Source organism: Physeter macrocephalus, chromosome 14 (genome assembly GCF_002837175.3).
Source record: "Physeter macrocephalus isolate SW-GA chromosome 14, ASM283717v5, whole genome shotgun sequence".
Classification (NCBI taxonomy): Eukaryota; Metazoa; Chordata; class Mammalia; order Artiodactyla; family Physeteridae; genus Physeter; species Physeter macrocephalus.
The window spans coordinates 75,153,300-75,167,969 of NC_041227.1; the positions used below are offsets into that span (position 1 = coordinate 75,153,300).

A 14,670-nucleotide genomic window follows, 5' to 3' on the forward strand; every position below is an offset into this window, starting at 1 on the left:
TTATTGAAGAGGTTGTCTTTTCTCCATTGTATATTCTTGCCTCCTTTATCAAAAATAAGGTGACCATTAGTGCGTGGGTTTATCTCTGGAGTGTCTATCCTGTTCCATTGACCTATATTTCTGTTTTTGTGCCAGTACCATACTGTCTTGATTACTGTAGTATAGTAATACTACTATACTGTAGTATAGTCTGAAATCAGGAAGCCTGATTCCTCCAGCTCCGTTTTTCTTTCTCAAGATTACTTTGGATATTCAATCTACAAACAATAAATGCTGGAGAGGGTGTGGAGAAAAGGGAACCCTCTTGCACTGTTGGTAGGAATGTAAATTGATACAGCCACTATGGAGAACAGTATGGAGGTTCCTTAAAAAACTAAAAATAGAAAGGGAGACGCAAGAGGGAAGAGATATAGGGATATATGTATACGTAGAGCTGATTCACTTTGTTATAAAGCAGAAACTAACACACCATTGTAAAGCAATTATACTCCAATAAAGATGTTAAATAAATAAAATAAATAGAGTTTGCATGTGAACCACCCCCGCCAAAAGTGGCTGGTGAAAAAGCCACATTTCCCAGACTTTCTCGCAACTAGGGATTGCCACGTGACATACTTCAAGCCAATGACATTTCTGAGTTGGGCTTCAGGAAAGTTCTTTAACAGGCAGAGAGACTTGGCCGGTGAATGTCTTTTGCCCTTTTCTCTTTCTTTTCCTGACCCCCTAAGATGCAGCTCTGGTGCTGGGAGGGAGCAGACATCTTGTGACCATAGGAAACAGAGCAAATGCTAAGTTTGGTTGAAAGGAAAGTTACAGGGAGCCAGGGTTCCTACTGGGATCACAGGTCTGCTGTGCCTCCGCCCCCAGGCTGCCTTCTTCCAGATTTCTCCTTATGTGAGACACACAATTCTTCTCTAATTTGTTTAAGCTCCTGGGTTTTGTTTATTTGTTTCTGTACTTCAGAGCTGAATCCATGTCATATTTCACACAATTGTGGCTTTTTCAGCTTATTCTAATTCAAACCATTTTTCTTTCACATGATTGAAATCTGTATTATTACACGCATACCAAAAAAAAAATTGACACAAAAGAGCCAACATCAGGGCATCACTTGTAAAATCACTGACATTTAAAAATAAAGAAAGAATCCTTTGGGCATTTAAGCAAAACAGGTTTAAGTCACCTATAAGAGAAAATTTTAGATTGACTTAGATTAATAAACAACAACATTGAACACTAGAAGATAGTGGAACAATGCTCGCAAAGCCCACAAACTATAAAAAAAACAAAACAAAAACACCCAAGAATTTTACACTCACATCTTCGAGGAATTCATGGAAAAGACTCTGATAAGTACAGGTTTCTGGTAACTGACTATACTGCTGAACTGAATGAATAAGCATTTTCAGAACTCTAATGGAAAACTGATGAATTCATAAAAGTGTTACTCATAAAAGTGCTAACAAAAGATCAAGATAAAAAAATTAATTACATGGGACCGAGTGAACGGATGAGGATGATTTTTGTGACTTTCTGTTTGAATTAAAAAAAAAAAATCCCACAAGGACTCAGAGGCAAAAAATACACAAATCAATTTTCACTGCAAAGTAAAGGCGCTGTTACAGTGGAGGATTACTGGACTGAATGTCAATATTATGACATAGTACGAGTGTGTTTCATGTTTGGTAATTGCAATCATTGTTGCTTTTGTTGTGGTCATCCATTTACAATGCTTGGTGTCAGTCTATTTATCTCTTGTAAAAATAAAATACAGTGCGTGTGTGTGAAAAAAAAATGGTTGAATTCCACCCATGAACTATGCTGAACATTTCCCTGGACTCCCCTGGTCCAGGCATTATGCTATTTGTATTCATTAAAACTGATTATGGTTTTCTTCATAGTTATCACCAGTTTGACTTCCATAGCTGAGGCTTACTCTGCTATCAGCAGGCTTCCTTGTCTCCTTTGGAAGTTTTCAAAGTGAAAATCCAAGAACACAAATGAATTCTGGCAGCCAGAAGTCCTTAATTTAGTGTGTGGGTTCCAGTGAGACGAGAGGAACTGTATTTTAGGATAAAACAATTAGAGAACCCTGAATTAAACGTGTGGTGTACTCATCACATTCTTTTCTTGGATTCATGCGTAGTGTAACTGTACTTGACGTGATCCAATTATGTCTTAAGTTCCTGATTGCCGAAGCTAATTGAATAATAAAAGGGTAATGTACCAGTCATATTTACAAAAGTTGTATAGAGCCAATGACCTTGGAAAGGGCATCTTACCTCTAATTGTGCATTATGGGCCATGTGGCCCCTACAAATCATAAAGAATAATCATTAAAATGCTAAAACTCAATTATGAGTTCAACAAAAGGTAGGGACTCTCCATTACATTTTATTAATATTGAAGGAGGATGAAGAGCGTGAATGGGCACAGACTATAGCATCTTTTTTTCCTGGTCTGTTGTGTGGTTCCAACCTCAGGACACTTACTGTGATCACAAATGCCTGTAATCCCTTGCACATCTGAACAATTTCATTAAAGAGAAAGGTGTCCTGAAAAAAAAAAAAAAAGAATTTTACACTCAGCTAAAGTATTACACAGCTGCGAAGGCAACAGACCAACATTTCAAATATGTGATAACCCAGGAAATACAGCTGACTTTCTAAAAGAACAACAAAAGTCAAACTTCAGTCAAATAAGAGATTACTGATATGATTCAGCAATTCTACTCCTGGGTATTTATCCGAAGGAAAGGAAAACACTAACTCAAAAAGATCTCACCTCCATGTTCATACAGTACTATTTACAATAGCCAAGATATGGAAACAACCTAAGTGCCCATCAATGGATGAATAGAGAAAATGTGGTGTATATACGTAATGGAATATTATTAATCCATAAAACAGAAGGAAATCTTGCTATTTGCAACAACCTGGATGGACTCTGACAGCATTATGCTAAGTGAAATAAGTCAGACAGAGGAAGACAAGTACTGTATGGTCTCACATATATGCGGAACCCCACTCTCCATCCTTATGCGAGAGAGTTCTTTTCCCTTAATAAGGTACAACCTGTCACGGTCACACCCACACCTTCACATCTTGGGTCTTAAATGATGCCTGTGTCAGCTTCAGGTTCTTCCAGATTTCTTTTATAAGAACGAAAGACACTTTAAAAAATTTATTCACAGTTTTTGCCTTTCAACTCAAAAGGCAAAAATGCATATATTTTTTTGAAACTTGTAAAGCAAAGCTCCCAATTCTCAACTGCTCAGACATAGAGTCCTGTGGCCTTCCATTCTTCTGGCTTTCTCTGGCTTCTATTCATTTATTCAAAAATACTGACTGAGAACCTACTATGTGCCAGGCTCTGTGCAATGTGCAGGGGATGCCACAGAGAGCAAGAGCAAGCAGTCTCTGCTCTCATGTATAGTCGGGAGAGAGGATTCAATAAAATAAACATACCCTCCCAGACTTCAGACAACACTGCAAAGCTACAGTATTCAAAACAGACATATGGATCAATGGAACAGACTAGAGAGCACAGAAATAAACCCACACACCTGCAGTCAATTAATCTTCAACAAAGGAGGCAAGAATACATAATGGAGAAAAGACAGTCTCTTCAGCAAGTGGTGTGTGTTGGGGAAGCTGTACAGCCGCATGGAAATCAATGAAGTTAGAATACACCCTCACACCATACACAAAAATAAACTCAAAATGGCTTAAAGACTTAAATGATACCATATAAACTTACATGATGCCATAAAACTCCTAGAAGAGAACATAGGCAAAACATTCTGATATAAATCGTAGCAATGTTTTCTTAGGTCAGTATCCCAAGGCAATAGAAATAAAAGCAAAAATAAACAAATGAGACCTAATCAAACTTAGAAGCTTTTGCTTTTTTGCACAGCAAAGGAAACCATAAACAGAATGAAAAGACAACTTACAGAATGGAAGAAAATATTTGTAAACAATGCAACTGACAAGGGCTTAATTTCCAAAATATACAAACAGCTCATATAACTCAATAACAAAAAAACCAAACAACCCAATCAAAAAATGGGCAGAAGACCTAAACAGACATTTCTCCAAAGAAGACATACAGATGGCCAAGAAGCACATGAAAAGATGCTCAACGTCACTAATTATTAGAGAAATGCAAATCAAAACTACAATGAGGTATCACCTCACACCGATCAGAATGACCATCATCACAAAGTCTACAATAATAAATGCTGAAGAGGGTGTGGAAAAAAGGAAACCCTCCTACACTGTTGGTGGGAATGTAAATTGGTGCAGCCACTGTGGAAAACAGTATGGAGGTTCCTCAAAGAACAAAAAATAGAGTTACCATATGATCAGCAATCCCACACCTGGGCATATATCAGGAGAAAACTATAATTCGAAAAGATACATGCACCCCAATGTTCATAGCAGCACTATTTATAATAGTCAAGACATGGAAGCAATGTAGATGTCCATCAACAGGGGACTTCCCTGGTGGTCCAGTGGTAAAGAATCCACCTTCCAGTGCAGGGGACAAGGGTTTGATCCCTGGTGGAGGAACTAAGATCCCACATGCCGTGGGGCAACTAAGCCAGGGCGCCACAACTATTGAGCTCGCGCGCCTCAACAAGAGAGCCCATGTGCTTCAAACTACAGAGTCCATGCTCTCTGGAGCCGGCGAGCCACAACTAGAGAAAGAACTCCTGCATGCCACAACTAGAGAGAAGCCCGCAGGCCGCAATGAAGACCCGACGCAGCCAAAAAAAAAAAAAAAAAAAAAAGTCAAGAAAGTAAATAAATTTTTTTAAAAAAGTGTCCTCTTCACCTTTTAAAATAATAAATAAATAAATAAAATATATGTCCATTGACAGATGAATGGATAAAGAAGATGTGGTGTGTATATACAATGGAATATTACTCAGCCCCAGGAGGCTGATTCCTTTGGACCACGTCACCCAGGTGCCTTTGCCCTCTGGTCTCCTATTGGGACCTGCCAATGGGAGACACCTGCTGATCAAGGGGAGGAGATCGCCTCCTTGCTGAATCACCTTGGGCTGCTGTTTTCCTCCACCAAAGGCCTTCCCCCTACAACTAGGGCTACTTATTCCGGTTTCTGGTAATTGTTCCCTCTCTTTGCTCCTTCAAGCATATTAGCAACGAGGACTCCACTCTTGCTAGCCCAAGATGCTCCACCTCCCTTGTCGGCATCCCATAATCCTCCCCATTCCTTTAGAAATGGTTCCTTCATTAAACTCTCCTCCATTCCCTCAATTTGAGAATGTCATCTGTCTCCTGCGCTGACTGATACAAATAGAAACTAATCTCCCAGAATTTACTAAAGTTACTTAATTATTTAATTTTAAAAGAGAAATGGCCTGATTGCACAGGCCCATTGTGTACCAAAGAAATAAGAGAAACATGTAGATGCATTATAATGAAAGATAAGCACATCAAAGACAAAGAAAATTCTAAGAACTCCCCAAGTAAGAGCACGTCGTGTACAAAGGAACAAGATTCAGATTGTTATTACAACAGTGACAATGAAGTAAAGTGTTGTACAAAAGAACCTTGAACCGGGAGCCCAGAGCCAGGAGCCGGCCGTGGGGTCGCCACTAGGTGGCGCCACTGACACCCGCCGCGAAGGGGCCCAATGGCGGGCGGCCCCCAAGGGGTCCCTGGAGGTCCCTCTGCAGAGGACGCCAGCCCCGCCGGAGAGAAGAGCATCCTGGGAGACGCTGTGGGGGTCGCGGGAGGAGGACAGAGTTGTGACCCAACCCACGTCCAAGACCCCCAATCCCTTCGTGCTGGGTCCCTCAGCCCCGCCCCCGCCCACTGCAGCTGGCCCACTGCAGCTGGCCCAGCAGCCCGGACAGCAGCCTGGACCCGAGCTCAACCCTCCCCAGACCGTCCTCAGGACCCTCCCTCCCCCGTGACTATCCCCTCCCCACGCCACCGCAAGCCAGCAGCGGGTCGCGAGAACGCGCTCAGCCCGTCCTTCTGCCCCTCGGCGACCCCAGTCCAGCCCCACCCGCCCTCGGGCTCGCCCCCTGGCCGGACCCTGACACAGTCCCCTGTCCCCAGCCCGCCGGAGCCCTCTTCCCCACCCGGGGGTCCCGCCGCCTGTGCCCGTGGCCTGAAGCTCCCCGCCCGCCACAGCCCCGCGCCCACTCCCAACCCTCCGGGAAGCCCACCGCCCGTCCGGCCTCTCTCGGCTTCCGACATTTTGGCACAACCGCCCTGTACTGACCCCCAGACCCCGCGTGGAGGCTCCTCCAGGGACGGCTGGGAAGAGCCCAGGGAGCAGATGAAGCGCTGGGTCCTGGGCACCGCGACCGCCCTGCCCAAATGAAATTGCTCATATCTGCAAATAATATATCTGATAAATAGTTAATATCCAAGATATACAAAGAACTCATACAACTCAACATCCATAAAACAAATAACCCAGTTAAAAAATGGGCAGAAGACCTGGATAGACATTTTTCCAAAGAAGACGTAGAGAAGGCCAACAGACACATGAAAAGATGCTCAACATCGCTAACCATCAGGGAAATGCAAATTGAAACCATAATGAACTACCGCCTCACACTTGTCAGAATGGCTGTCATCAAGAAGACAACAAATAACAAGTGTTGGGGGATGTAGAGAAAAGGAAACCCACCGTGCACTGCTGTTGGGAATGTAAATTGGGGCAGCCACTATGGAAACCAGTATGGAGATTCCTCAAAAAATTCAAAATAGAACTGCCATATGATACAGCAACTTCACTTCTGGGTATTTATCTGAAGAAAACAAAAACACTAATATGAAAAGGTATATGCACCCCTATGTTCCTGCAGCATTATTTACCCAAGATATGGAAGCAACCTAAGTGCCCATCAGTAGATGAATAAAGAAGATGTGGTATATATAAACAATGGAATATTACTCAGGCATTTAAAAAAATGAAATCTTGCCATTTGTGGCAACGTGGGTGCATGTGGAGCATATTATGCTAAGTGAAATAAGCCAGAGAGAAACTAACACCATATGAACTCACTTATATGTGGAATATAAAAAATAAAACAAACAAAACAAATGAAAACAGACTCACAGAAACAGAGAAGAAATGGGTGGTTATCAGAGGGGAGAAGGTTGGGGATAAGGACAAAACAGGTACAGGGGATTAAGAAGTACAAATCTACAGCTATAAAATAAGTCATGGGGATGTAATACACAGCATAAGGAATATGTTGAATAATATTGTAAGAATTTTGTATGAAGACAGATGGTTAATAGACTTATCATGGTGATCATTTCATAATGTATGCAAATGTCAAAACACTAGGTGGGGCTTCCCTGGTGGCGCAGTGGTTGAGAGTCTGCCTGCCAATGCAGGGGACACGGGTTCGAGCCCTGGTCTGGGAGGATCCCACATGCTGCGGAGCGACTGGGCCCGTGAGCCACAATTGCTAGGCCTGCGCGTCTGGAGCCTGTACTGCACAACAAGAGAGGCCGCGATAGTGAGAGGCCCGCGCACCGCGATGAAGAGTGGCCCCCGCTTGCCACAACTAGAGGAAGCCCTCGCACAGAAACGAAGACCCAACACAGCCATAAATAAATAAATAAATAAATAAAAAATAAAAAAAACAAAAGAAACACTAGGTGGTACATCTGAAACCAATGTAATATTGTATATCATCTGTATTTCTATAAAAATAAATAAATAAGTACAGGAGGATTGTGTAGGTTATATGCAAATACCTATGCCATTTTATATAAGAGATTTGAGCATCATAGAAATTTGGTATTCACATCCTCGAATAAAAAAGATCATCTACAGACTAGAGAAAATACTTGCAAACACACATCTGATAAAGAACTTGTAACCACAATATGTTAAGGTCTCTCGATACTCAATAACAAAAATTCCAACTTTTAAAAATTGGAGGGGCTTCCCTGGTAGCGCAGTGGTTAAGAATCCTCCTGCCAATTCAGGGGACACGGGTTCGAGCCCTGTTCCGGGAAGATCCCACATGCTGTGGAGCAACTAAGCCCGTGTGCCACAACTACTGAGCCCACGAGCCACAACTACTGAGCCCCTGAGACAAAGCTACTGAATCCCGTGCACTTAGAGCCAGTGCTCCGCAGTGAAGATTAGACCCTGCTCACTGCAACTAGAGAAAGGCTGTGCACAGCAACGAAGACCCAACGCAGCCAAAAATAAATAAATAAATAAATAAATAAAATTTATTTTTAAAAAAATTGGACAAAAGATTTGAACAGATATTTTATCAAAGAAGAGATACAGATGACAAATAATGACATGAAATGAAGTTCAAAATTATTAGTCATTAGGAAAATGCAGATTAAAACCACAATGAGATACCACTACAATACCAAGAATTGGTGAGGATGCAGAGCAACTAAAACTCTCAACACTTCACTGATGGGGATGTAAAATAGTATGACCACTTTGAAAAACATTTTGACAATTTCTAATACATGTAAATACATATGTACCATATGACCCAATAATACCACTGCTAGGTATTTACCCCAGAGAAATGAAAACATGTTCTCACACAAATTTGTACACTAATGTTCATAGCAACTTTATTCATAATTATCCAAAACGGAGGGAAAAATTGTCCCTCAGCTGATCAACTAGTGAGTGGGTCAACAAGTCATGGTACTTCTATACAATGAATATTACCCAGCAGTAAAAAGGAATCAGCTACCAATAAGCATAAAGATGTGGACAAATCTCAAAAGTACTTTGCTAAGTGAAAGAAGCCAAACTCAAAAGGCTACATACTGTACAATTCCATTTATATGACAATCTGGAAAAGGCAAAAGTATAGGGACAGAATTCAGAGTGGTCACTGCCAAAAGTTGGAAATGGGAGGACAGTATTGACTACAAAGTGGCATGAAGGAACGCAGGGTACTGGAATATTCTTTGTCTTGACTGTAATGGTGGCTACACAGCCCTATACCCTTTAAAACTCATTGAGCTGCAATACCTTAAAAGGATAAATTTTACTTTATGTAAATTATATCACAATAGACCTGAATTAATAAAAAAGATACAGTTATCTAAAACAACAAACAATATGCTGTTAGGAATAACATGAATAAATCTAATAAAAGAAATGTAAGACCTTTTTGAAAAAATATAAAACTATTGAAATTATTTTGTTTTATACCATGGTCATGAATAGACTCAATATCATAAATTAAATATGTCAGTTCTCCTCAAATTAGACCATAAAGACATACCAAACCAATAAAAATCCCAACAAGGTTTTATCATGGAAATTGGCAAGCAAATTGTAAAATGCAAATGGAAGAGCAAAACACCTAGACTAAATGAGATTTTGAAGAACCAAAATTAGATGAGGATCTCGCATACCAGGTCTCACATATTGATACTAATTAGAAAGTTACTGAAATTAAGACACTGGCTTTGGCACCAATAGAGGAATGAGAAGAGAGCCTGGAAATATATCCTTGCACACGTGGAACCTTTATATATTAGAGAGATGGCATTACAATCTTACGGGGAAGGATAGCCAGAACAATTGGCCATCCATCTGGAAAAAATCAAATTCCAAATTCACACCTTACACAAAAACCAATTCCACTGGATATGACTTAAAACTCAAATATGAAAAGCAAACTTTTAGTCTTAAACAGAAAATACAGGAGGCTGTGTTTATGACCTTAGGAGTAGGACAGGATTTCTTAAATAAGACACACAGAGTTAGATAAATCTGAAAAGATTAGATTTAAATTTCTATAGTTCAAAAGCACTATAAAGTGAAATAACTAGCCTCGTACAGAGAGATGATGTTTGTAACATATATAATCAGCAGAGAATTAGAATTCAAAATACCTAATGAACGACAAATCAATTTAAAAGTAGAAAAATACATTACCGAACCTGGTTCATTCGCCCAATGCACAGCAGGCCAAACCATGGGACACCAAAGTTTGCAGAGAAAAGGTTTATTCACAAGGCGGCCAAACGAGGAAACAGGAAATCTGCCTCCTGGAAGGGGTGGGGCTCAGGATATTGATGGGATAAAGATGAGGTTTGGGGAGCTTGGGGAAATGTGACTGGAGGTAAGAAAAGGGTGAGGTAATTGTCCTGCTACAGCAGGTGCAACAAGCTACAGAACGTTCAAGAAGTCACCTCCTTATATATACACTACCAAACGTAGGGTGGATAGCTAGTGGGAAGCAGCCGCATGGCACAGGGAGATCAGCTAGGTGGTTTGTGAACACCTAGAGGGGTGGGATAGGGAGGGTGGGAGGGAGGGAGACGCAAGAGGGAAGAGATATGGGAACATATGTATACGTATAACTGATTCACTTTGTGGTAAAGCAGAAACTAACACACCATTGTAAAGCAATTATACTCCAATAAAGATGTTAAAAAAAATCATAAAAAAAAAAGTCACCTCCTTAACCCAGTGGCAGTGGAAAGGAGGTTGTCATAAATAACAATATACTCATTTCACCTTCATGGCTCTGAAGCAATTTCAAGAACTGAGAATAAGAGACCAAATATTATAACAAAAGATGCTCCTATTGCTCTTATGGCTCAGGAATTTCCAAGCGTTTTGGGAGCTGTGAGTCAGCAACTGTGGAGGAAAACCACATATATATGAGAAATATGTTTTGGTCATCCGAATCACCAAATATATATATTTCTTATCAATCACAATATCGCAAGAATAAGAGGCAAGTTGCAAATGAATGTATCCTGGAAGATACCCTGCATCAATCATCCAGTCCCCAGGGGCCCAAAGGTAAAGCCTGGGCTTTAACCAGCCTCCAGATCTCTGGTGACAAGAGACAAAGCCCGGGCCAGAGCAGGATGGAGATCAGACGAGACCTTTGCATAAAGCCAGGACCCCTAAATCACTGACCCTCAGAAAGTGAGCCAGAAGTAAAAGAACTGCCATGAAGGGAGAGGTAGTGGAGACTGATTCTTCAGCCATAGCCTTAGAGAAAAGCATGAAAAGTATCTTCCCTCAGAGCATCCCTAACCCTCACTCACACTCTCGAGGGTGTAGGCCAAAATTTACAATGCCTGTGAGGCTTGAAAAATATAAGCCAAAAATGTCATTTAAAGTGACCCTCATGGGTAGTATACCTGTACCCAGCAGATGTAAACACAGATCCCCTCTGGAGGAAGGCGCTTACACCTAGGCCTCAAAGAATTCCCACAGATTAAGTTCCAAGTAAGATGAAATATCAATTAAAAAACCATCAAACAGGACTTCCCTGGTGGCGCAGTGGTTGGGAATGCGGGGGACACGGGTTCGAGCCCTGGTCTGGGAAGATCCCACATGCTGCGGAGCAACTAAGCCCGTGCGCCACCACTACTGAGGCTGCACTCTAGAGCCCGCAAGCCACAACTACTGAGCCCGTGTGCCACAGTTACTGAAGCCCATGCGCCTAGAGGCCGTGCTCTGCAACAAGAGGAACCACTGCAATGAGAAGCCCATGCACCACAATGAAGAGTAGCCCCCGCTCACCACAACTAGAGAAAGCCCGTATGAAGCAACAAAGACCCAACACAGCGAAAAATAAATAAATAAATTTATTTTTTAAAAAACCATCAAACACAACAAAACAACTGATCATGAGCAAAAGAACTACAGAAACAATTAACTGCAGAGTTACACCTTCAAAGATTGCTGATATTAGAAGTATCTGACACTGCTCATAAATCAACATGTGTAAAGAAATAAAAGAAGATATTGGAAGTATGATGAAACAAGAGAATGTAAAACTGACCAAGTAGATTTGGGGGGAAAAACACACATAGAAACTCTACAAATGTAAAATATAAAAATTGAAATAAAAGAGTAAATGGGTAAGTTAAACAGCAAATTAAATACAGCTGGAGATAAAATTTGTGGGTTGGCTTAAGATAGGTCCAAAGATGTTGTCAGAATGCAGCATGGATGTACAGAGAGGGAAAATATGATGGAAAAAAAAGTCAAATATAAAAGACAGAGTTAAAAAGTGTGTCTAATAATACAACTTCAGAAAGAGAGACTACAGAAACTGGGAAATAAGCAGTATTTGATAAGAAAATGAAGTTTCCAATATTGATTCAGGAAGCCCAATAAATTCCAAGCATAATAAATTTAAAAAGTCCACAACCAGATACATTCTAGTCTAACTGTAAAATACCAAAGATAAAGAGATGTTAATAGTAGGCAAAATTTAAAAAAACAGGTATCCACAGAAGAGCCACAAATAGACAGCTAGGGACTTCCCTGGTAAAGAATCCAATGGTCCACTGGTAAAGAATCTGCCTTCCAATGCAGGGGTCATGGGTTTGATCCCTGGGCGGGGAACTAAGATCCTACATGCCACAGGGCAACTAAGCCCCTGCACCACAACTACTGAGCTCCCGCGCCTCAACTAGAGAGCCTGCATGCTGCAAACTACAGAGCCCACGTGCCCTGGAGCCTGTGCGCCACAACTAGAGAGAGAAAACCCGCACGCCACAACTAGAGAGTAGCCCGTGTGCGGCAACAAAGAGCCCACGCGCTGCAACGAAAGATCCCGCGTTCCGCAACTAAGACCCAATGCAGCCAAAAATAAATAAAATAAATAAATAAAGTAATAAATCTTTTAAAAAATATATACAGCTAACTTCTCACTGGAACCCAAAAGATAGTGCAATGTTATCTTTGAAGTGTTGAGAACAAAACTATGTCAACCTAGAATCATGTAGCCAGATAAATTATTTTCAAGAACTCTAGCAAAATAAAGACATTTCCAGACAAAATAAAATAAAAGTAACAGAAAGAAGTAAGGTCTGAGGTGCAAAAGGGAATGGTGAGAAGAAAGAAGCAAGCATGCAGATAAATCAAAAGTAATACTGAGCTTATAAAACAGTAACAATGATGCCTAATTTGTGGGATTGAAAATATCAAGGTAGGAGTCCCAGGTCTGGTTAAGATGAGTAAACACACTCCACACTATCTATCCCCCACTGATTGCAACTAAAACCCTGGACGAATACATGAAGCCACAATTGGAAGACCCTCAAAAGTAAGGAATAGCGGACAGATTGGAGAGAGAAATCAAAACTCATGGAAGGGTGTGGCAGAGAGTTTATGGTTTGGTTTGGTTTGGTTTCCTCCCATATCTCTCAGCTCAGACTCAGAGCATCCTGAATCCCAGAACTGCGTAGCAGGCACAGGAAGAAAAAGCTCCAACAAAAACCCTCTTTTTCTGATCAGAGACTTAGGACAGAGAGAGTAGGAGGAGAATCCTGGTTTTATTTGTAATCCCACTCAACCCTGACCTGAGGCCAGAGCCTGTCCCAAAGATGCACTCTCACGGCAGTAGTGGCAACCCAGAAGCAGTAGCAGCAGCCGTGCCCACCCTGACAGAGAAACTAGGAGAGAGAAAAAATCCTTCCCTCTGACCACAGAAACCATATTTCACTACTACGTATGCTCTCGAGGTTACTGTGCTATTGTATCCTCACGGTGGGAAGGCTGTACAATAACACATGCTGTACATTTCCTCCTGACTCACATTCAGTGATTTCACATTGGTAGTCATATTATCTGCTCAGGCTGTCAGAGCAAAATAGCACAGACAGGGTGGCTAAAAAACAGAAATTTATTTCTCAGTTCTGGAGGGTGGGAGGCCCAAGATCCAGGTGCTGACAAGGTAGGTTTCACTCTGAGGCCTCTTCCCCTTGGCTTGTAGGCGGCCGCCTTCTTGCCCTGTGTTCACAATGGCCTCTGAGTGCAGACTCATGGAGGAGGCAGAGGGGGCACTCTGGGGTCACTTCTCATGAGGACATTACTCCTATTGGGCCAGGGCCCCCTCCTCATGACCTCATTCAACCTCAAGCATTTCCTTAGGGGGCGCATCTCCAAATACAGCCACACTGGGGGTTAGGGCTTCAACATACGGATTTGGGGTGAGGGGGGCACACAAACAGTCAGTCCATACAATAGTTAACTTGACACATGGAAATTGGAAAAGCCTACAAATCAGGACTCCTTTCCTGGAGATGGTTTGGTGAACACTAACCAGCACACTGCGCTGAGGGGAAGTGCAGACAATGATCTCCTGGTCCCATTCTTCTGAGTATCCTTCACTTCTCCCAGCCTGGGAGCTCAGCAAGGTCGGGGGTCAGCTTTGATCCCCAGTTCTCAGCCCTCTACGCTCATCTCCTAGAAGCCCAATCAGCATTTGTCAGATTGACCAGGAGCTGAAATGCATGCTGGTGGCATGAAAAGGAGGCTGACATGAGAGGAAGTCTCGGTCCCACAAAGATGAAACTTGTGACTATGACAGAAGCAGGAACTACAGACGCAGCCTCTGGAGTTGACTGTGGGACGGATGACTTCCCTTCCCTGAGCCTCGGGTTTCTCATCTGTAAAGTGGGGGTAGTAACAGTACCTCCCTTGGAGGGTCCCAGTGAGGACAGGATGAGGTAACACAGAGGACCCTGCACACGGCCTGGAAAGCTACATGGATCATCACACAGATACCCATCCTTTAAAGATCTCTCCTTCTTCCATAAACATTCAGTCAGCACTGACTTCCCCACTCACTGTGCCACCTGACAAGGACCCAAAGCCCCCTGAGCCAGTGTCCCAGTCAGTCCTCAAGCTTCTCTCTGT

The 14,670-nt window shown here is 42.0% G+C and overlaps 1 protein-coding gene across 7 annotated transcripts in view; it reads right to left on the bottom strand.

The window, feature by feature from the left end:
* MBLAC1 (metallo-beta-lactamase domain containing 1) overlaps positions 1-14,670 on the bottom strand; it is an 82,685-nt gene that overhangs the window by 28,000 nt on the left and 40,015 nt on the right. For 4 of the 7 annotated variants that reach the window (XM_055089992.1, XM_028498699.2, XM_024123638.3 and 1 more), the window contains exon 2: positions 2,493-2,555. The exons of 2 other annotated variants lie outside the window; for them this stretch is intronic. The gene's annotated coding sequence lies outside the window, so the exon portion shown is untranslated. Of the gene's footprint in view, positions 1-2,369; positions 2,556-14,670 lie in introns of those variants that run through there. One more of the 7 variants, XM_028498698.2, reaches the window with a different exon arrangement.